The 25305-nt window shown below is 30.5% G+C and overlaps 4 long non-coding RNA genes across 8 annotated transcripts in view; 2 read left to right on the top strand and 2 right to left on the bottom strand.

The window, feature by feature from the left end:
• LOC102672857 overlaps positions 1 to 25305 on the bottom strand; it is a 101559-nt gene that overhangs the window by 61805 nt on the left and 14449 nt on the right. The gene's annotated exons all lie outside the window — the stretch shown is intronic.
• On the bottom strand, positions 6198 to 9193 carry LOC116186093. The gene is made up of 3 exons (XR_004151030.1): positions 8322 to 9193; positions 7555 to 7768; positions 6198 to 7454 (listed from the first exon to the last, which is right to left on the bottom strand). It is a non-coding gene; the product is annotated as an uncharacterized LOC116186093 (long non-coding RNA).
• Positions 10698 to 13442, top strand: LOC102672582. Of its 2 annotated transcripts, XR_004151028.1 has the most exons (5): positions 10698 to 11046; positions 11147 to 11224; positions 11954 to 12177; positions 12437 to 12611; positions 12762 to 13442. It is a non-coding gene; the product is annotated as an uncharacterized LOC102672582 (long non-coding RNA). The 2 variants fall into 2 exon arrangements; XR_422307.2 differs by lacking the exons at positions 12437 to 12611; positions 12762 to 13442 and having other exon boundaries at positions 11954 to 12350.
• Positions 15030 to 16714, top strand: LOC116186092. The gene is made up of 3 exons (XR_004151029.1): positions 15030 to 15198; positions 15867 to 16007; positions 16090 to 16714. It is a non-coding gene; the product is annotated as an uncharacterized LOC116186092 (long non-coding RNA).

Genomic DNA, 25305 nt, shown 5'->3' with positions numbered 1-25305 from the left:
TCTTTTGCACTATATAATCCTTTTTCTTAAGAACTCTAAGGAAAATAATATTGTAAGAGGATTAAGTTGAACGTATCCTTTAATTAAATTTAGACTTTCTTGTTCATTTTTCTAAATTTTGATGATAATGAAAACGATACTGATATTATATTTTTCATTGACTAATATTAATTTAAGAGAAGAGATATTTTTCCAATATATCATGCACCATCTAGTTTAATCCTTTACGAGGCTTTCCAAAGTAAATTCCACAAGGAATCACTATTCTCCAGGCGGTTAGAGCAATTTGCAACAACTCGAAAGCGTTTAGAATATGGTAGAAGTAAGGAGAAGAGAGGAGGAGAAAGACAAGCATAAATTGACGTTCGTCCTTACGATACATGCAATACTCGTAAAGACTCGATTCCTACGATCCTCGAGGTATACCCAATGACCCGATGGAATACATTATTCCTGAACGTTTCCGGCGTGGGACCGGAAGTCACCACCATTTGCACTCACGCCGCGCCTGTTTCACGGCTGATTTGTGGTTAACGGAAGTCTTCGTGATTCTCGAGAATATCGATTAACTTTATGCTATATATCATGGAATTGCTTTTTATTCATTTTATAAAAACTTTTATGTTATCTTAGAAACATTTGAAAATATTTAAAGTTTTCAATTCATGATTAACTTGTATTATTATTTAAACGTTTGTTCATTTTGGAAATTAATTTTCTTCTAATTTTGGATTCTTCCATTCAAATCGCATTTCATTCTATATATAAATATACATTAAGAATAAATTAGCGATTTCTTTTCGTAATTTATCGGAAATTAAGTTCCCATTACGTTCTTTTACGAATTCCCCCCGCGTTTTTTTTTGTTCGAGGCGAATCTTTTCCCTTTGAAATATACCTTTTTAAACGACAATAGTCACATATATATCGAGAATGGAAAAGAGAATGACTGGAAGAATCGAAATTAGGAAAGGAATGGAACATACGCGGAGACGGTCGTTAGACAACCATTTCAGTAACCATACCAACGGTAATGCCGAATCATTAGAAGGTTGGCAACAATGGCTCAAGGAGTGGGAGTAAGAGAAGCTTTTGTGCCGACGAACCGCTCGCGCCAAACAAATCAACGGAAATTGGGATTTCTTTGATGGGAATCGAGCTTGAGGATCGATGCCTACCGATCGTCATTACTGGAGAACGATTATCAACGAGGTGTCTGATAGCCAGACGCTTGATAAAAAACTTCTGTAAAATGGTATTCGAGTTGGTGTAAGTGAAAGAAAGCGAGATAGCGATTAAGCGAAATCGTGGTGGAAGAAGAGAGAAAGAGAGAGACTTCCATGTTGTTGAGCAAGGAAAGAACGTTGAGTGTTACGAATGAAATATAATTCCATCGACTTGGCTGTAAAACGTTGTCACTTTAAACCCGGAAAATTGTAACGCTCCGGGGAAATTAGATTACGAGTATAAAGGAAGGTAAGCTGGTAATTCGAAAAGAATATTTCACTTCGCGCATTCCAAGTGGAATTTTATGGAACAATATCTCGTATTCTAAATTGTTGCAGGTAATTTCTTTCAAGAAACGTTTAGGAAACGAAATCTACGTTTGAAATTTAAAGAATCTAAGAGGAAAGTGTAAATATAATACAATTGAAAAATGTACGCCTTGCAGTACATATCGCATATTTTTTTTTTTATCTCGTATCTGTTTTCGAGAAAGAACAGTTGTGATGGATAATTTCAAAAGATCATCGAACAAGCTTGAAAATCCATGGAAAGGAGCTTAAAAGTATCGATTTCCATGTAAGCGATTAACAGTCGCGACAACAACCGAGCACACGCAGAAGAGCTAAACGAATTCTGGCCGCGGGATTAAACCGGGCACAAACGCGGACACATTCAATTATCCGTTGTGCATCCGGATACAAGGCTGTGCTGGAGATACGAGAACTACCCCCTCCAATCCAGTTCTCGCGGCATGGCCGCTCGAAAAGCGTAAAGACTAAGCGGAAAAGCGAGTCGACGTTTCCCTGGAAATGTGCCGGCGTTATCGTTTCCGTCCTCATAACGTGCCACGGCGCCGCTTATCGCGCTTTATCAGCAACGATCCGTTGGAAAGCTACGCGAGCACTTTCCACCCTATCATCTCTCCCCTCCGTTCACTCACCCCCGTTTTCCCTTTCCTTTTATTTTCCATTTCCTCTCTCCTTTTTCCTTTTCCTCTTTTTCGATTCGTATTTCCGTTCCCTTCTTCCTTTAAATATCGTTTTTAATATTTGAAATATCATACAACACTTTTCTATGGGAATTTTTCCTTTGAGAATTTTGTTATTTAATCGACAGTGATTATTATTATAATTTAAATAGATGGAATTAAAATAACAATTGTGTAGTGATCGATTTTTAAATGATCATTCAAATAATAACCGTGACTAAGAGGTAGCTTGACAATATTTGTGATCAAATGAGAATCATAGTTCTTATGTTGCAAAGATTATATAATAAGATTGTAATAGTTAATGATTAATGATTTATTTATTATTACAAGTAAACATACAGGTTCGTTTCAAATATTACTATTGCAGTGGTACCTTTTCTGGAATGTTTATTTTTTTTAAAGTGTTTATGTTTGGGTAGATTATATCTTTGAAACTTTTACAATGAGACTTTGTATTTATAAATGTAGATACATTTTTGTTTTTAATAGGAAACGATAGGAATTTATCATGCATATTGTTTCTAGAGATATAATATTCATAAAATCTTGGTTATTGTAACATTTAATTTCCATTCCTTGATTCTTACGATATAAACATTCTACCTTATCGACAATACTCTACGCCAATCTTTACCATGCTATTCGGCTCTTTTCGACAATATTCGTTGAAACTCGGTCGACGATCAACTTTCAACTTAAAATCAGTTTTGTAGCCGCTTCAAGCGAGTAAGTACACTTCTTCTTTCTTCTTTTTTACGCGGAAAGAAAGAACTTTTTAAAACTCGATGCATACTAAGGTTATAGCGTTCAATATACAAAAAATATTCTGAACAGAACAACAAATATTTGTCTCAGTTTTTCGGAATAAATTGCAAGTACGATATCAAATTTGCCTTGCTTTAAAATAATTTACGACCCGCGTTCTTTAATCAGCGAACTCTGTCCAGGTATTTTTTTCTCTAAATCGCGTGCAAACGGAGCTTGGGCAATTTTCTTTGTCGTTTCGACCTCCTTTCTCGTTGTTTCACCCCTGTAGGGAAACAATACAGGGAGGGAGAATGACGTGGGTGGATTTAAAGGCGAATAGCGAAGAAATGGTTAGGACTACGCAAAAGAAATATGGCGAAAGGACAGAGAAGAAGGTAAAAAGTATGAGGCTTCGTAAAACTTTCCAAATCATTTTTTACATCGCTCGTTTTCGTTTCATCTCTCGAATCGTCTATTCGCTTCTTTTTTTTATTCCTCCTATTCTTTTTCATTCTTTCCTTTCCTTACTTTTGGTTTCCATGATATATATTTCAGAGAAAGAAACTATACTTTGGGAACGCTTGATAATCTCTGAGAATAATCTATCTTATATTTTATTTTTTATCGTTGGATTAATGATGGAACTATGGATGTTGTGAAATTGGATTAATTTGGATTTAAAACAAGCCAGAATTAGAATTTCTTGAATTTCTTGATGGATGGAAAAATAATGAAATTTGAACAAGATCATCTTTCATCCTCGGTTAAGATTGAAAATTCCATTGAGAAAAAAAATAAATTATACAAGATTTGCAAACGAATGGTTTCTCGTGGTAAGGTTTATGCTCGATAATCGAGTCCATTAAATTGCAGAAACTACTCAGGATTCGTCTATACGCCGACGACAGCAAGAAGTTGGCGAGGATTCGATTAAAATTCAAACAAAGAGACGAGTTCATCCTCGATTCAATTACAACTTTCTCCGAACGAAGATGTTGAAGAACACGTAAGAAATTTAAGAAAAAAAAATTTTATTCGAGTCTTGAAGATCTCCATAGAGTTCGATTAATATTCAGTTGACAGTGTAAACAAAGAGAAAATGACATGCAAGGAGAAAAACCTCGAAAATATTCGTTCAAAATTCGTTTCTCGACATTTCAAACTCAAAGATTTAATTGACTATTATTTAAAAATTAGAAATGCGTAATTGATTTTGTTAATATTTCAAAAATAAAATGGAGAAAATTTTGATAAACTCTAAGAAAATTAAAAAACACAATTCATTAAATTTTTTAATCTTTTAATCGAGAATGATAAATTTTTCATGATATTTTAAGATCTCTATTTAATAATATGCAAATTTATGTATTTATTTTATTGTGAATAAGATTACAGATGCCTATGTATAATAAAATTTTTATGAATACGAAAAAAGTTTAAATGGAAATTTGCTTTTTCAAATTCTATAGATTTTTATATATTTAAATTTTACATAAATAACAACAATCTAATTATAACACATTTGTCATGAAATGCAATGTTATTAATTGATTAATTCCCTATTTAAATGTTAATCATGATAAGCGCATGCGCATATAAAATAATAAAAAATCCTCATCGAATCTCTTCTCGCCGCCATATTCAACAGCAATCGATACTCGCTTCAACTTTATTACATTCCAATTACAAGTTTCGTCGAATCCAATTCTTGGTCACAATAACAAAGTCTCGATTGGTCTCGCCTCTGAACTTTCACGCAACTTGATACAACATCACAGATTTGTACTATTTCTCCATTAGCTTACGAACCAATTCACCAAAACCTAACCTAATTGTAGCATCAATAATCTTCCTTATCTAATAATTTAACCCGATAAAGGTGACTTGGAACTCGATATTCGTCGAACAATGGGCCAGTCTCGAGCGAAAGTCGATTAGACACGGTTGATGATACCGAGTTAATAGAATAGAAAAGCAAGAATCGAGGCTCGATAAACGCGGCCCAGTTTTCCACACCGATTATTCGCAGATAAACGATAATATCGTTTCTGCCTCGAAACTAGTTTAATTTCCGCCAATGATAAACTGGATACGCGGCTGGTATCAACCAACCTCGCATTGTCGGTTTCCAGGATAGATAAAGCGCAATCACGTGCACCGAAAATGCGCTCGACCGCACGAACGAGTTCCACTGGGGTTAGTAGAGAATTTGTTTGATTTGTTTCGTTGATCTAAAGTGGTTGACTTTGATGATGAAGCGAACCGTGAGTTTGTTAGTGACAGTGTCGTTACTATTTTGTTTTCGAATGATTTGTGATAAAGTGTGTGTTGGATACGCGTGTGAGAACAGATTTGGATGAAATTTATTTCAAATGATCATTTAAAAAAGAAAATTTTACACGAAGATTATTTAATAAATAATGTTTCAATTGAGGTTATGTTATTTTAATCGAAGGAATTTGAAATAATAGACAAACATTTTTATTATAAATTTAAAACATAACGTTTTGGAATATAATATGTTAAAAAATTCGTATACTGAACAATTATAAAATAAAAAAAAAACCATTTATCTCGAGGATACGGAATTTTTTAAAGAATAAATTAACATCCCATATTTCCACTCTAAATTAGGATCATAATCTCGAGAATCTCTCGCATGAGGCACAAAAACAATGAATAATTGAAGGCAACTAGTTGTACAACGAGAGAAAATAAAATACCTGATATAAAACAAAAGCGAAATTGCTTTTTGACAAATCCACATTGTACGAATAAGAGGAAAAAAAGGAAGGAGGGGGGGGAGAAAAGTAAAAGAAAAGAACCGAGAACACGTTCATAAAACGTCATCCGTGAGAGGCAAGGCAAAAGAAGAAGATAGAAACAAAAAGGAGGGCACTCGTGGCGACCACGAAAAACGAGGAACCACTTGTCAGCCCGGAAAACACGAACCTTCCCTATGACCGTCTCGGCCAACGAGGAGAAAATAGTTGAAAAAAGAGGTTGGAAAATGTGGAAAACGCGTGTTGAAGAATGGGACGTTTGTCCTCGAGGGAAGAGGAAAGGCTAAGAGCATCTTCGCAGGAATACAAAAGAGGATGATATTATTTTTTTGTAACCAAAGACAAGGAGGAACGAGAAACGAAGAAGAAACAAGAAGAAAGTAAAAGGAAAAGAAATAAGTAGAAAAAGAGAGAGAGAAAGGGAGAAAAAGATAAGAGGGGATTGGAAAGTCAAGATGGGAAGCAAGCCGCGTCAGCGCGCTTTTGTTAAAGAATAACTTTCCTCTCGTCGCGATTTTTGCACACGATCGTCCAACCAACAATGATTGATGCCCTGAGGAAAATGGAAAAAGGGAGTATCGAAGGAAAAACCGGATCGATTCGAGTCAAGCGATCTATTCTAAACTTCCTGTTTGCCGGTAAACAAAGATATATTTTAAAACGTCATGAGAAAAGTAATGCGGTGATTGAAAAATGAAAAGAATTCGAAATTGAATTCTAATTATTTGGAATTAATTTTCTGAGAGAATCAATAACTCGCAATTAATCAAAGAAATTGAATCACGCTCTCGAATAAATATTTAATTTTTGAGGTTAGAGGACAGAATGTTTTGGTAGAATTTTTGGTTTTGTAAAGGATTTATTTTTTCTCAGAGATAATGCTGAGGGATTCAAAGTAGCTTAATATAAGATTACATAAGAAGCATATTAATGTAAGTTTAGGTTTGTCTATGTAGATTTAGGTTTCTTGAAATGTAAAGGTAAGGTTAATTCTAGGTTTTTCAAGTTCTCTATCAACTTAATGCCCTTCGAGATTAACTTTTACGTTACTTAAATTTAAATCTGAGTTAATTTCAATTCAGAAATTTTCACATCCATATTAACTAGGATTTCTGGCTCTTACTCGTATTAATCTTTCTAATTACGTCATTCTCCATGTCAAATTCATATAAATTAAATTTAACGAAGCTCTCTGCATCATAGTGCCATCTATTTACATAGATTTAATCGAAATTATAATGTGCAGCTTCTTCCACGTTACAAGAACTATATTCGTCTTAGGCTCGAAACGTCCATCAGAAACTTTGATAACATGATAGAATCGAAAGAAAATTACGCCCTACTTTCTTCATCCTCGTTTCCTCTACGTATCGATCATCAACCGCTGCCACATAGAAACACATTTATCATTTCTCAATGACTTTTTTTCTTATAAAAAATCTCTCCTCCAACTTTCAAACTCAGGCGCTTTCTGCTAATTAGTCTCTCTAATGATTTATATATAGGTCCCTCAGAATCCTCTCCTCAAGTATCGACAAATTAAGAAGAAAAAAAATTTGGTAAATTTTTTTTCATCGAAGAATAACCGAAGATCGGTACAAATGGCAAGACACGTTCTTTAATGGATTAATCGAAAGCTATCTTCTCATTCCACTTGGAACTGCTTCAATTCCCTTGATCCGATACACGACGGTATCTCAGTTCACCTGCGACAGAAGGCGAGCAATTATTTCCACCAGAACTCAATTACGGATCACAGAAGAGATAGGCCGATCCTATCATCTTTCCGCGATAAGAATCAGCCACCTTTGTATCATCTGTCGAAAATCCATGATCCGAGACCCATGAGGTCTTTAATCCTCACCGATGAGCAGATTATTAAAATGCAGATCTTTCGATCGTTCATCTTTGTCAATGTTCTTTTTTCAATCGATCCGATTCTTATTGATTTTGAGTAGATTTTCTGATTGGTAATTTAATGTAAAGATAATGTTGGATCTCGTGATAGAAAGTTGGAATTCTGAGAAGAAAAAATTAAGTTATTTAAATGTTGCTTTAGAATTTTTTTGTAATAGATTTGTCACAATAAATTGACTTTTACTATTTGGAAAATTCATATACAGTAGAATTCTATTCATACAAATCTAAAGTATTTTGCTATTTTTAACTTTTTTGAAATAAGAGTGCAAATACAGATAAATGGATTTAATTCTACACTAATTTCTACATTCTATTTTATTTTTCATTCATTATATAATGTATTAATCTAATTTAAATAATAAGGATTTATCTAAAGTTCATTCAATCAAATCAAATTAATGAAAATTTCATTCCAATAAATGAAGTTTGGATAATTTAAATGATGTTAGAATTATTAATATATTTTAAATGACGGATTTTCATAAAATAAACATAAAAAAATTAAAGATAAATTCATAGTGTATTAAAATGACATTCATAGTGTATTAAAATTTAAAATTAAATGTTCCAAAAGTTCATATAAATGGAATTCTATTCTAATCAGTAAAATACATAAAGTATATATTGCAATGCATAAAAATTGAAACACTTACCTTTATTTTTATTTTATTTTTGAAATTCTATTCAATAAAATCTAATTCATACAAAAATCTAACTTAATAATCAAAATTAAATATTAGACTCATCAGAATGACAGCCAGAATTCCAAATCATTCATTCTATAAATGACGTAACCCCTACTCCCAATTACTCGTCTCTTTTCAACAGTCGCTCATTTCCGGTCGACGTTCATCCGTCGTGTTTTCGGTTCGTCGATCCCTTGGGAATGAGAGGATAGAGCCCCCTCGGGAATCAGATGGAATGGTTATCCCGATCGCAGAATCCGGTGGCGAGCCGTGATCCAACGTGGCGCAAAATGTACACACGCCAGGTTTACACGAACGCCGCCAGTGTCGAGTGCACAAGTATATCGATATATCGATATCGATCGCCCTCTGTCGAGCGATCGTCGAGGGAAATGAGTGTAGTATGTGTCGTTGGACAGGATATAGGTACATGCCGTTTCGAGCCGATCGATGATGTTTACGCGTGCAATAAATACCCAAGTGTCCTGTTTCGAGGTTTCTTCGTTAACTCATACGGCTGATGAAAATGACATGGTAAGCTCGATCGATCTTCCTATTTGCTATAATCAGGCGTTCGATTCTTTGGAGGTTAGGTATAATAGTCTCGATATGGTAGAGATGTTTGATGTGAAGAATGATGTTTGATCGGCTGATCGATATATTAATCAGTGTACTGATAGGAATTAGAAGCATATATTTATCTTCTATGTGCAATTTTGATCAATCATCAAATATCGTATTCTTTTTTCGAGAGCGATATAGCAAATAGTAAATTGAACTATTAGGAAGTCACATCTATTGGCTATCTATAATAAGTATGATCGCTGCATTTAGAGGAGCATTATTATATTTTCTTTTCAGTTTATTATCATAATACTATTTCTAATATTTTGTTATTTTATATTTTACTGATTTTGTGACTATAGCATAGTTTTATTGTTAACTATTATTATTTCGTTTCAGAAATCAATTTATCTTATCTTATCTAAGTCAAAAACAGGTTTAGCAAGTAAAAAATATCCATCAATTTTAACCTTTAATCGAATTTCGATCTATCTAATAACAATATAAAAAGATTTAAAATTCAAATTATTCCTAAGCTCAATAACTCGACCAAAATTCTTAAATCTAAATTATAAAATTAGAATTTCGACAAGAGTAATAAATACGCACACATACGGAAACATAAGTTATTCGCAGCGTTCTCTCATTACTATTCTCACCCTAATTCTCCTCGAGGCAGACACAATTTCCCAAGCAGCGGCCCTCCTAACGAGTTAATGTCGGCAAAACGGTATACGGTTTCATTAATTATCGCCACGGTAATGTCCTGCCCGTTTAGAAAGACCTTTTCATATCTAGGTTCCAGGAAACCCAGCTACCACTAATGGTCTGTCACTTCGTTCCTTTATTTCGCGCCATTTTGAAATATTATCATCGAATTCTGCTATCCATAAATCGAACGAACCTATGCGATAAAAGAGAGGCAAATAAGTATTTCCTTTTTGGCAAAGTTTGAGAAATTTTAAAATTAAAGATTCTTTTTTTTTTTTTTTTTTTTGATAGAATTTGGTCAAATTAAGATTAGAGCATTTCTGAATTTTCACAATCTTTTAGGTTAAGATTAATCGAATTATCTGGATTTGAAAGATTATAGAAAAATTATAAAAATATTAAGTACTTTTTTAATTTAAATTTATTTGAATAAAATTGATTATTTTTTTTTCAAATAGCCAGTAGCATATGAAGTTATGTTCATACAACCTGTTCAGCAAAGATTAGGTGTAATTGCAACTATTAATTTCAGAGTCAACGTATAATTTCTTGCTTCCCGTTAAATTGATTTATCAGAGTTTCGTCATTGTTAATTCATAGAAAACGCGGCAACCGTGACGCGCCAATTAATGAAGCATCCTATAAAGCTTCTGGAGGGCGGATCTATTTGTTTTGCACGGAATAATGTAACAAAGTCGATTAATATTGTAGGCAAAGCAGACTAATTATTCCATGTTCAATTAATTTCTCGCAAAATTTGTTACGATAAATGAACGAATCGTTATATAATATACAGAAATATATATAAATATATAAATTGATTTAAAAATATATTTTTATTCTCTATTTTCGAATCTAATAGTAAAAAATAAATAAATTAAAAAATAATTTAGATTTTTATTTATTTTATATTTTATTTTATATTTTAATTAGATTTTTATAATTATAAGATGTCACATTTTTTTATATCTAAAATATATTCAAAATCACAATTACATTTCAAATTTTGAAACTTTTCTATTCAGAATTAATCTAACACCGTTTTTATTCCTTTTTCAGGTACAATGACGTGATTCATTTTGGTATCTACATAGTATTAAAACCTGACACAAAGTTATGGAAAAAATAGCCGAACGACTAATTAAACCATACATAATATCCTTCACCTGGCCACGATAGGGAAAAGCGTAATTTTTCAAAGGAAAAAACAAAGGAAACGTAGGGAAAAGAGAGGAAGTGTCATTGAGAAAGTTGATTATGCCCCTAATAATTTGCGTCTCCACGACTAAAGAGAGGAACAAAGGAATTGCAGGGAAACAGGCGGTCCTTTTCGTTGCTCCTATGTTCCTTCTACAGGAAACACAGTCGCTCTGACGTTACATAATTTCCAATTAGTCGACTGGGAACAGGCGCCGCGGTAAGTAAATTCGTCGCTATAGAACAGAATATTTCTTTCACGAATCAAATTAACGCGACCTGTTTACTTGTCTCTGGATATGAATCAGGATTTGTTGCAGGAGGATACAGAATCTATGGAGTAAATGAAACGCGAAAGGAAAATGGATAATGATGTCTGCGTTAAACAGGAATTTTGAGTAATTTTGGAATTAGTAATGTATAAATATTCGAGCTTATGTAGTAGGTTTTTCTAATTATGGATAACAGTAAATTTTGAACTTTCCTAAGTCTAAATTCCAAAAGATTAAAAGATTTATTGCTTAAATCTAGATAACAAGAACTAAATTCTCTTCAGTCTAAGAATCTTTCTGAATGTAGAGTTTCCTAAATCTATAGCAAATCTAAGTTTCATTTATTCAATCTTTAAATAATAGTAAATCTAAGTTTCCATTACATTTATACTTTTTTTTAGTCTAAGGATCCTTTCTTTCTAGGATTCCCTAGATTTAAGTAATAGCAAACATTAATCTCAAATAATAGCAAAAGGTTTCCATTATACTTATATTTTTCTTCAAGTTAAAAATCTTTAATAAATCTAAATTTTCTTTAATCTAAGGATTTCTCTTGAATTTACTAGATATAAAATCTAGGTAGAGTCTTCATTAGTCTCAAATAAGTAATAGTAATAGTAGAGTAAAGTCTTTTCTTCTAACTTAATCCAAACTTTTCTTCAATTTAAGAATTTTTTTTAAATCTATTTTTGCTAACAAATCAAATTTTTCTTCAGTTTTAAATAACAATAAGTCTAAGCTTTTATTAAAATATTCATTATAAAAATAACCCCAGATTTTACTTTTCATTTATATTTTTCCTTTTTTGAAAATTTTTTTTAAATTGTAACTAATTGCAGTAAATTGTATTGTCAGGATTGAAATGTGAACATACATGTGTGTGTATTGTCGCTCTCTGTGTCAATCGACAAACAAAATAACCACGTCTCATGGCCGAAAGTGAGCGGAAACAGAATGGTTGCCACGAGTTGATCGGTGAAGTGTAACGCGGATCCATAAGTCATGAGATGAAGCACGTTCAAACGACCCTCGACAAACTGAACGAGCGTTGACACGATGTAAAAGACGCGAGAACACGAGTATTTACCCGTGTCCAACCTTTGCTCTTTTTCTAATTTCTTTTCTGTTTATTTCTTTGGAATTCTTGAATCATTTACTTACAAATCAATTATAGGTATATTTTTGATTTTTGAATTTTTTCTTTTTAATTTATATTAATTATTTAAAAAAATATTTTATTATATTTCAATTTGAAGTTTAATAACAATTTTTGTCATTTTTTTTTTAATTGTCTATCTTCTAGTTAAAATATTTTTTTCCTTTTTTTTATTTTATTAGAGAGATTTGTTATTCTCCTTTTACGTAATCAAATAGTCAGGAACAATCTCGCATTGCGACTTTTATTTCGTTCTCTATTACGCTATACGAGGAATTGAAAAAAAAGAAAAAATAAAACAAAACTGTTTCAATAGAAATTATGAAACACAAGGATGGTTAACGAATTGCAAATGAAGTAAGAAATAAAGAAAAAAATTTATTTATTAATTTATTTAAGAAACATATAATATACAATACTATATATATAATACAAAATAAAATCATTCTTCATCTTTAACTAATTATTATTCTTTTCTTTCATTTAAACAATCACGGATGATCCAAGAGTAAGGATTTCCTAGGACACGATGGAAATGTTTGCCGCCAATTTGATCAAGAACTGAATTCTGCATTACTTGCAAATGTCTATTGAATAAATTCAAGAGGATCGAAAAGGCTACTACCCTCTCGAGGCTTTGTTCCTTTATTTTTATTTTTATCTGCAAATCAAATTAACCGACCGCATAATGTTCATGGAAGAACCTTCATCCTTCCATTCTTTTATCCGCATTATTTTCTTCCTTCTCACAGAGTTTCCTTTCTTATGGGGTAGAAACCGTATCCTGTGATGTATGATGTCGGCAGATTCTATCTAACGATTCGGAACGACCGCATTGAACTTTGTAATCAGCTATTCCCGACTTCGTTAGAATACGTTTGCTTCGAATGGTATTCATATTGGTATTACGATTGGGCTATTCTTCAATGTTCTTTTCAAAGTTCCACCAACATTCATCTCTCTTAAGAATACTTAACTTTTATAGATGTTGGAACATTAAGTTCTATTACAAAATTCTCATTGCTAAAATAATTGTATTCTAGTATTAAAAGATTTTAACATTATAGAATTTGCAGAATTTTGATTTTCCAAATCTTATTGCTTGGAAATTTACTTCAAAATACAGAAAAGATCATTATATTCCTTAAGAATTTTTTTAAAATTAAATATTTTTATATTTATTCTATCACTGAAAATTAATTGTAAAAAATATACGTAATTATATTAAAAAATTCTACAATTATAAAGTTTATAGAATTTTGAGATCTTAAGATCTGAAAATTATTTAGAATTCCAAATGAAATTATTAGATTCCTCAAATATAAAGTTATATATAAAGTTTATTAATTATTTTTATATTTATTTTATCATTAAAATCATGAAAAAAATTTATAGAATTTCAACTTTTAAAATCTATTTAAAAATAAAAAAAGTCATTATGTTCCTTAAGAATTGTTTTAAAATTTAAAATTTTAGATGTACAATTTTAGATTTTTATTATTACAAAATTTCAGTAATTTAAATGAATATATCATCATAAGAACAATTTAAATCAATGTTAAATTATATACAAATTATATACAAGTATATAAATTTTAAGTATGAATTAAAATATTATATATCAACGTTGAAATATATTTATAGAAATTTACCCCTATATTTTAACATAGTTTTACAATCGTTTATATCAACTTTGATGTAGGTTCACAATAGTCTAAGCCAATGCTAATATATGTCGACGTTAACGAAGGTCCATAGTAGATTAAGTCAATGTTGACGTCGGTTCACAATAGTATAAGTCATCGCTTGACGTAGATTTGCATTAACCTAGATTGACTAATATAATTATATTAGCATATATTTACTATATCGTTCGAGTATTAAAACATTTGTTTAATTTTAAGTTATTTCTAATAAAATATTGAAACGAAATATCTGTGTAATTTAATTTGTATAATATAAAAAAATGAATGCTAAATGTCATTTTTAAATGATATTGTATATTAATATTGATTTGCAATTTTAAGACTTTGCAAGATTAACATAAATTCAGCTCACAATAATTTAGATCTATATTGACATAATATTTTTTTATGTTTTTTTATTTGTATATTAATTTTTATATTAATATTAATTTTCGATCGATGTTAATAAAAATTTGCAGGAAAATTTTATGTAAGATTGTATTAAGAATATATTAAATGAAAATTGATAATAATTTACATACATAACCGTAGATTTTCAGTAATTCCAACCAATTTCGTTCAACTTTTTTTTAAGAATAAAATTTATTTCTCATAACGTACTCAATAAAAAATTCTTGCTTTACGCGAAGAATATTATTGATTCAAATAACATATTATTGAAACAATGAGGGAGGAATGAGGAGGAATAAGTAATAAAGTTGAAATCGTTCAACCAGTTTGGTGCACATGCATAAATAGTGGGATTAAAGCGACAGCGAGTTGTCGTACGATATTTTACCGCGTAAACCGCGTACGCCTCTGACGAATCGCGAGCATTATCGGTAATTGCAAACGCGATCAACCTAGTCACTAGCACGCAGAATATTATCGATAATCTTTCCACCCGTATTTTCCATGCATAATGTCCGCCATTACGTGATAAAATATTTAGCAAATTTATTTTGTTATTAAAAGGAAATAAAATGAAAATTTTTGAGTTGGAACAAAAATATCGAAATTATTGAAAATATCGATTATTCTGTTATTCTGTTATTTCTAATATAATCGATCGTAGATGTGAAACGCCCTCTATTCCTTGATTTCAATATCATATTTTGGTTAAGAATTTAGGTCGATATTACGTGTAATACGCAGTATGTAGATCAAAATTTAATACGAGAGAATTATATACATCTGAAACATAGTTGAGAAATTTGCAGATGTATATCAAATTCTGGATTCTAGCAGATATTATAGAGGTAACCTAGCATGTCACTAATGCTTATAATTTAGATATTCCCCGTATGTGTAGCCTAAATATCCTAGATTTGCAGCTGTCAAAGATTTCTGAAGAAACTTCTTTGCATTTCTTCATTAATTAAAAAATGAAATATATTATTTCTAAAATCATAGATATGTTCACATAATGATTTTTATTAAGAATGAATATACATCAAATAAAAATATGTATTTACATTGCAATAATATGCAATGTAATATTAGTTTATTAATAATTTTTCTATGGATTGATGTAGAGGTTAAGTAAAAATCAATTTTAATTTTTTTAAATGGATCTATATAATTTTCATTGTATTAATCAGATTTATTATTTACACAAAATTAAACTATTTATATCAAAAAATTTTTATTTTAGAAGATTGTAATTCATAAAAAAGATTAAAATTCATAAAAAAGACGAATATGAATAGCAGAATATTCGCATGTTTCTTATATGATACAATTTTTTAAATTAAAGATTTTTTGACATAAATAGCTTTTTTTCTAGAAAAGAATTTTTTTCTAAGAAATAATTTTTTATATCAAACAAACGTGTTTTGTTTGAAACATTTTTTTATATTTTTCGATATTTTACTGTTCAGAGATGAGCACACTATATATTAAATAGTAAACATATGTAATATTATAGGAAGAAAATACGCATGATTTTGCTACGAAAGCAAGTCAATTGGATTTCACATATTGGTGCGTGGTATGAATATTTAACTTGTATTCCTGGAATCGATTAAGCGGAGCCGATACCCAGGGATTTCGTCAATTATAATGACAGGTTTATATCGTGTATCGTATAAAATATACGATCGAATTCATACGTTAATATGATTCGTGGAATATAATTTTCATTAATATAGATCAAGTGGCTGGAAATACACGTGATGGAAAATACTCGACAAGCCTAGCCATGTTCACAGGCCGTGTCCAGAGTGCACAATAGGCCGAAACGTCGTTCCAGTGATTAACCGTGCACTATGTCGCCAACGAATTTGCGAATCGAATTTATCGGATTCGAAGATACAACAATGAATCCTATTTTACCACGACCACTAATTCGATCGATTGCTTCATCCTCGATTGTTTGCCGATCTTCGATCTGTCTGCGTATACAATGTATCTACATTATATTATTACTCGTCAATATAGAGAGTACAGGAAGACATTGGCCTGAATAGAGGTAAGTGCAGATTTGAGGGTAATCCAGGTGTAGATTAGACTAAGCTTGAGCCGGTTTTAACTTGGAAGATGGTGGATACGGATTAACCTAGACCTAGGTTACCTTGGAGATGAGTAAGCTATGGTTTGAATCTGTGTGCTACCCTGAGTAATCATAGTTCTATTGAATTCTCATTCGGTCTACTGTAAACATAGACTATTGTAAATACTAAGTTAAGCCTACGTTTGCATTGACTTAAATTACTAAAACTGCATGCCAAGATAGATCTTCTAAAAAGTTGATCTATTTACTAGGTCTCTGATAATTTATCGTATATATGTTACATATCTCTTTATTTAAAGGTGTCCTAGCGTTGATCTAAAAGTTGAATACTACTATACTGTATTACTTTGTATCAACTTAAATCTTGTAAAAAATTGGTCTATTAAACTATTGTAAATATTGCTTAACATAGACTTATATATTAATATGAATTTAGAATATAATAATATAAATATTGCTTAACATAGACTTATATATTAATATGAATTTAGAATTTATTGAAATTTTACTTTATTAAACTAAATTAACATTATTACAATTCTGAGTTAAAAATCCTTAATCTCAATCAGAAGTTTCAGTGAACCAGATATTAATGTTAAGCCTAGGTTAGAAAATATTTAATTCAAGATATATCTTTATTGATATAATATTATTTCAACGTAGATCTTTTGAAAACTCAGATTACTTATTGGATTTCTAATAATTCATTCTATAATTAACTTAAATTAAATTACGAATAACGTAAGACCGTGCTAGAGTTAATCTTGACTACTAAAATCAAGATCTTCTATGAAATTAATCCAAACTATCGCGAATTCATGGTACCATTGGTAACTATTGCGTATTCTCGTCAACGTAGAATTTTACGCTAATATACTTTTGTCAACGTTGACCTACTCTACTGCGAAGTTTCACGAAAGTTCCTACGTTAGCATTGACCTACACCACACTGTACACACGTTCATTAACGTTTTCCCCAATCCAATCTACGTCAACCTAAATGTAATTTGAAATTAATCCACGTTAATCCAGTCCTAACGCAACATAAATTAGTAAGCATTCATGAAACCTCGAAACCTAACCTATACTATAATCCGCTCGCTGTAATGCACAAGTTTGAAAAGCATAAGTTTACGAAAATTTCAATGGTATGAAAAATTATATAAAATTAAAATCTGAACAAATCATTTTATATGGACATTTTTCATTTTTGATCACATCGGATTATAAATTATTTATTTAATCCTATTTTATTCCATTTATTTTAATCTTGTTTTTAACAAAATTATTAATAAATCAATAAACGAGTAAATTATGAATATCCTCGAGCACCAGGTGATCTTTTTACGGAATTACCAAAGCTGAAAATAAATTTTTCAAAGTTTCTATGACTTTATGAACGTTTTCGCTCGACAATTAAACTCGTTTACGAGAAAATCGTGGAATATATCTTCTGTTTTTTTCTACACATTATATACTTATTCATCTTCTCCAGTTTGTTCTAGTCTTTTTTTTATTCAAATTTCAAGAGATTTGCATAATCTCTGGCGCAAAACATCCTTCATTTTCATACACTCTTAATTTATTAAATCTTATTTTCACTCTCTAAGAGTATTAAAAAATTTCCAACCAGAGGAAAATATTGCAATTAGTGACTAGAGTAACTTAAGAAAAAAAAAAAAACTATTTTTATATTTGAAAGAAACAAAGAAGAAGGAAAATTGCCAAGTTTGGTATTTGAAGCACGTTCGAGAGATCCATTCCTCCATTCCATCTCCATTATTTCACCGTGGTTTTTCTCAAAAAACGGTTTCCAATGGATCAAAGACACGAAAGAGACGAAAAAACGGCCGGATTGAAAAGCGACTTGGACAACGGAGGCTTAATAAAGGCGGTGCTGATCGGGAAAACACAAGAGTAAAAGGGAAATACGCGAGAAGAGCTGTGCAAGAGAGGAAATCTCCCTTTCTCTGCATCGATCCGTTCGCTAATTAATGTTCCACGAATGAAGATTCGAGTGTCGATTGGTCGTGACAGAGAAAATCGTTCAGAGAGAGTCAGGATATAGGAAAATTTTGTGATTTTCGCGTGGAATGTTGGCAACGCGCGTCTATTTGTATTTTAGGAATTTTTAGGTTAGATTAAATTCGCATGGAATCTTTGGAATGGCTCTAATATACGATCGATTGTTTTTAGAATCTTTTTTGGAATTTTTATATGATAAAATGCGGATATTTATTTTAAAATATTAATTGTAATTATTTTCCAATTGGTTGTTTGTTATCATTTGTATGTAGGCATGTATCAATTTCGCCATTTAATCGTAATACTATTCTAGATTGATGCCAGAATTGTCGATGTATGTATATTATATCATATAAATGATTGTAATCGGAATAACGTAATAAATGTATATAGATAAATATAATTAAACGTCTATCTCAATTAAATGTAATTAGAATCGATAATAATCGCATGCCTTTAGTAATTATTATTTTGACAAATTTCGCTGATCTAACAATCAAATATAATTCTCGATTTCCAATTTCATCAATCACTTTTATCCCATTGCTTCTATATTCTATATTTTCAATTTTAAAAAATATATTTTCATCTCGCTTCAAATTTCAAATTATATATTCTATAAATTCTTAACAAAAAGTTCGAAAATTTTCAATTTCAACCATCTTCAATTCCCGCAAATAATTTCAAACCGAATTAATCCATCCAATTAATCTTTTATCCCAAGATTTAATTTCAATTAAAATCTTGAAATCGCTTCTCCAACTTCCGGTTTCTCTCTTTGATCTCAACCAATCGATTTCGATAACGTTACATCCAAACTCCCAAGATTCTTCGATGCACGAAACGAAACACTGTCCAACGATAATTCCTAGATTTTCCTCAATTCGACTTCCGATTTCAAAGGCACGACGTCAGAGATTCGAGGCATTTCGCGCCGCGTTCCAAAGCAGTTCATAGCATTTCGAGGTCACCAGCGGTGGGCAGAGGTGTTACGTAACTCCTGCCAATGGGTCGAATACGATCCACGACATCGTCCACTTCGTCGATCGTTTATCTCGGTATCCCCTCTCCCTCGTCTCGGTTCACCGAGATCGCCGCGCATCGCGCGAGAAACGTTCCACGGTTTCCCGCCATTTTCATCGGCCGTTTATCGACCCACGAAAATGGAACGAGCCAACCAAGTTTCGAGGCGATCGTGATGGTTGGACGGTGATCGAAAACCTGTCGTTGAACGTGGTTCGTGGTAGGCAACCGGAAACTGAAGCTATATTACCGACGAGAGGAAATTTTATACGAGGTGAATGCATTGTTCATTCAAGAGATGTATCTAATATAGTGAAAGGATTATCGTAGGAGATATGTGTATATTTCGTGTATATTTTTATATTTCTGTAGTTACTATTGAAAGTTAAAAAACTTTTAGAATTTTTTTATAATCTTTAATTAACTTTTACGTTTTTACAAAAAATAAATTTTGATTATTCATTCAATATCGATTGTTATTTTCTTATATTAATTTTGCAATATATTTTTCTTAAAGAATAAAAAATAAATTATAAAGAAATTAGTCGGCAAACGATTGATTTGTTTTTTTAATTTTTATCAGTAAGTATATATTATATGTATATATCTTTATACTTTTAAATATTATGTATATATTACATATTTTATACATATTTTTTTATTTTTATGTATTTTATATATTTTTTCATGCTTATATATTTAAAATACATTATACATTTATATTATTAATTAAAAAATATTTTGTTTCAGAAATTGAAATTTGCAATTCAAAAAGATAAATATGGAAGAGAAGATAAGTATAGAAAAGAAGGTAAGAATTGTTTTCAGTTCTTAAATTTAAGTAAAATGGTGAAAAAATTATTAATTTGTGAAAATATGTCAATTGGTAAGAAAAGATAAGTATTAAAAAGTAAGTAAGAACAGTAAGTATATCAAATCCTGAAAAAAAATTTCACATTCCACCTTCTCTTCAATTATGTTATCCTAGTACAAAATTAAAAAATTGAACGAAAATTTTGAAAAAATTTCATACATTACCTCTTATTGAATTATATTCTCCTAATACAAAGTTGAAAAAAATTTGGAAAAAATTTTTATTAGCTAAAATTCTGATTTTGTATTAGGAGAATATGATGAATGAGGAGGTGGTACATGAAATTTTTCGAAAAATTCCAAAAATTTTTAGTTAAAATTCCGATTTTGTATTAGGAGAATATGATAAGTGAAGAGGTTTTATAAACTTATTCTATATATTTACGTTTTACAGTTTTTATCTTTTATAATATTTTTTTCCTTTTTTTTTTTTTACAGTTTCCTTAATTCTAGATACTTACCCTTTACATACTTACCTGTTATACTCATCTCTGTTTTATTTTGTGATACTGAACGTTTTTTGACAATTTATTTAATTCTAAAGGAATATAAAGGTGTTCCATAAATATATCTGGAATATCTCGCTATTTTTGATGATATTAGAAAAATGTTTTAGATAAAAATTGAATGGTTTCAAGGAAACTTCTCACGTTATTAATTTTCTCGTAGATGAACCTGTAAAAAATTTATAAATATTTTACTTTTTTAAATAGAATTATATTTTTTAATTCATTAATTGATGTATCTCGGTATTTTCTATAAAAAATATTGACTATGAAAATCGAAAAATTATCAATTATCAATTAAACAATTGAATATTATTAAATATCTTCTAAACTAATGATTTTTTGCTAATCTAATAATTTTTCATAGAAAATGAGATACTACATTTATTATTCGAAAAACATAGAATCCTATTTGAAAAAAATAAATGTAAATCCTACAAAAAAAAAATTATTAACATCAATATATATATCCCTCAAAACCATTCAACTTTTATTTAAAACATTTTTTAATATTATCGAAAATAATTAATATATTACATATAATAAGACTAAGAACAGAAATATATAAAAATATTTCACATAAAATTTTTACTCAGCCTGTAAACATGAACATGCAATTACGAGCCACCTTATATATCTATTTTTAAATCCATACGCAGATATTTAACGCATTTCAAAATTCGGATGAATTATCACGAATATTAAATTAATTACTATACATCGAACACTATTGAAATACGCGAAAATGATTCAAATATTATTGTGATTCTTTGATATTGGAAATTGTCGAGAATTCATCGCCGGTGTATAACGAATCGAAAATTTTCTATCGAATTAACGTCCGGGAATATATCGACGTTTCAGAATTAAAATTCGTGCACGAGTGAAATTCCGTGTGGAATTTCGGCGGATATTTAGTCGAACGAGTGTTTGCGCGAATGAGAGTGCATCGTTTCCGGAAGCGAATTTCTCAAACATCGGCCCTTGATATCATCGAGCCGGTTACACTTCATCGGAACGAATTAACGAGGGCTCGAGTAGCTTGCTATGTTTTAACGCGATTACCCGCTAGTTCTGAACCTAGCCATCTACCCTGGCCATAACCTCTATCCGCCTAATCGCGCAGACAGGAATTTCTGATCATGAAAGTCGTTTAAAAATGGGAATCTTCCTTTATAGGTGAAAATACATAATAAATCGACTATCTTATGATAATATTTTTCACGTAGAATTAAAATCATTCTAATTTTAATTATTATCGAAAAATTTTATGAAGTTTATCAAGATAGATAGAAATACTTTGTGAATTTAATTCTAGAGTCCCTAAAGTTACTTTAAAATTCTCTAAGATCTTTTAAAAATTTAGAATCTTATATTATATTTAAAATATTTAATATATATTTATATTTAAAATATTTAACCTAAGCTGTCGATAGATAAAAATATCTTGTGATCACTAGAGTTACTAGAATCCATTATAATTTTTTAGAACAACAAAATTAATATGACAATTTTTAAGAATGAGAAATTTTCACGAGAAAATAATTACATAATTAATATAATAATTATATAAATAATTATATAATTAATTATAAGAAAATAATTATAATAATTAGATTTAAAAATTTATTGGAAAAATTTTCAATAATCATTAATTTGGTTCTAAAAAGAGTTATTCGAATCTTTGAAGCAGAAGGAAGGGAAGTGTCCCTGTAGGACTCTCTGAACATTAGCAAAGTTTTTGAACGAAGTTTCCTCCCAAGAGTTCCTTGAGATTTCTAACGCGATTTGCTATCCCCTTTCCAACAGGCTTCGGGAAAAGTTTCAAATTCATTAGACGCAGTGAAATTATTCGCCGTTTAATAAGCGGCTATAAACGTGCCACGTAGCACTCTGTCGACGTTGGGAAAAGCTTAAAAGCTTGGAAGGCTTTTAGATGGCACGCTTGAGTCACCAAGGATCATTAGAGTTTATCAATATTTGCGATCGAGTTTTAATCTCGAAAAATTAAATATCTTGTGACAGTCGGCTGTTCCACGAAAAGAAATACGACACTTGGATTTTTTGTTGAAAAAAGAACGAAGAAAAATGGTGTGAAAGAAGCTGGATTAAAATAAATAGAAAAAAGGTGAGAGATACTTAGAACAGAATGAATGAAAGGAAAAGAAAAGAAGAAAAAAGAAGCTCTATTAAATTAAGAGTACGGAAAAGAAGAAGAAAGGAAAAGACGTGAAACGAATAGATGAGAAACGAGCACGGTCGCTGCTAAATATTTGTCCTTGACGTTTCACTTTTCATGGATGCAAATTGAGAAGAAATAATAATCGTTGAATAAATATAAAAAATATAGTTCTTCGAAGATATAAATTTAACGAATAATCATATTCTATAAATATAATTAATGAAAAAGTTAGACAGAAATTTATTTAATTATTAATCGATGGATAATAAATACATAAAAATAATTACTTAATTTAAATTCCAAATTATAGAAGCATAATATAATATTGACAAAATTTTTAAAGCAATAAAATCAATTAAATGGTCCCTATTTTAAATAATTACTAGATTTTTTTCTTGATTCCTATCTAATTGCACAAAAAGTCTACATTATATGTTAAAATGTTTAATAAGATATGTATCTCTCATGGTTTACCATGTGAGGGAAAAAGAAATTACGGAGATAGCCAGGCGGAAGAGAGAATGGTCGATGAAGGGTACCGGAAGCCGAGAAGCGTGAAGACGAAGTTCACGCTTCCTCGAGCGCTCAATATCGGATACTTGTCTCGAGAGAGAGAAGCTTTCGTCGTTAACAAAGAGACCAGGTCCAAGTTATGCGATAATTACTCCACGGTTTCTATCCGTAAAGGAAAAGAGAGGTGTAGATAGCAAGATGTCTGAGTTCCAACTCCCTGTGGATTTCCGTGTCGCGAATCCACTCTTTTAAACGAACGGCTGGCGCGAGTCCAAATGCAAAACATGAAATTTCGCGATAATTTTCCAATGATCGTCTTGAACGCCATCTCTTGACGTCTTGTCTGTGCGTCGATTCAATTAATTGCCAAGATGGCATAATGATCTCGAAATTAATTTTACAAATTAATCTATCATGTTTGTCACACGATTGAAAGACAAAAAAATCGCAAAATTAAATAATCAAATTTTATTTCGATACGAAATAATTGATATAATATACTTTTTTATGTCACAGAGAGATTCAAAGAATTTTTGGTTCGATTAGATTAGATTAGGTTATCTATCGACTGTCAATTTGGACAATTGAGAGAATATTTGTTATCTGAAACAAAGAAATAAAACTGTGAAATGAATTAATAGTATGTTTATAGGTATCAATAGATAATAAAGCGAAATTTTCATAAAATATGAAAAAATAAAATTTTTAAACATTTGTAAAATAAATATTATTTTACCTATATAGGAATAATTATAATTTATGTTTATATTCTAGTTTCTATTACTGTATAGAAGTTCGTAGAAACAAATACTTTTTGTAGTATAATAGTACTGTAAGTAGAATTAATTACGACAAATCTAATCACTAAGAAAACTTACAAGAGAGGTTAAGTATCGAGCAAGGCATCACGCATTTCTAGTCTCTCCCAGTGAAATCCTTTCCTTATCGATTGGAGGAATCTGGCGTCAATGATCAATTGTTAATTAACGATATCGATGCTTGAATAATTAACGACGTAGTCGTGGCTAAACGAGTATTAATAGGAAGTCAATTGTTCCAGAATCGAGATTTATTTTTCACGACGATGAGTCGCATTCTCGTCAGTATCAAACCGAGCAAATATTTGTCCTTGCTCTTTGAACTGGGGAAAAGTGGCTGTTAACCCTTGCCTTCTTTTTTATATTTGACCAAAGCACCAGCGAAATTAAAATTCCACCTCGAGGGAGGAAGGGAACTTGAAACTAAAATACACCATCGTTCTTCTGTTTCCGATCTCTGGGGAAGAGAAACGCGCAAATTAACGCTACTGGTGAAAAGAATAAATATTAAATGCATCGTGAAACCTTTGAAATTTGATCAAATTCAACATGAATTTGCGGTAAGACGAGACATCTGGATAAGAAAATTATAATATTTTAATTTTGTTAAACTTGATACTAATACAAATATATTAATGATTATTTATTTCAAATATCTTATTCTATACAAATATTATAAGAGATATTATAACATAAAAATGTAAATTTTTTAAATAAAATAGGTTAGAATTAAAATAGAGTAAAATAAGTTAAAAAAATAAATTGTTTTTTTCTGAAAAGAAAACAACTTTGATAGTTATTAAAGATAATGATCGGCAGTAAAAAAAAAAAAGATTACTTACATAGAAAAGGAAATTGAAATTTTATAAAAGAAAAATTATTTTGTTTGCCAGCGAATCGCTTAATCGTGGCTT

This window comes from Apis dorsata, unplaced genomic scaffold (genome assembly GCF_000469605.1).
Source record: "Apis dorsata unplaced genomic scaffold, Apis dorsata 1.3 scaffold_416, whole genome shotgun sequence".
NCBI lineage: Eukaryota > Metazoa > Arthropoda > Insecta > Hymenoptera > Apidae > Apis > Apis dorsata.
This window is presented reverse-complemented; position numbering and strand designations above follow the sequence as displayed.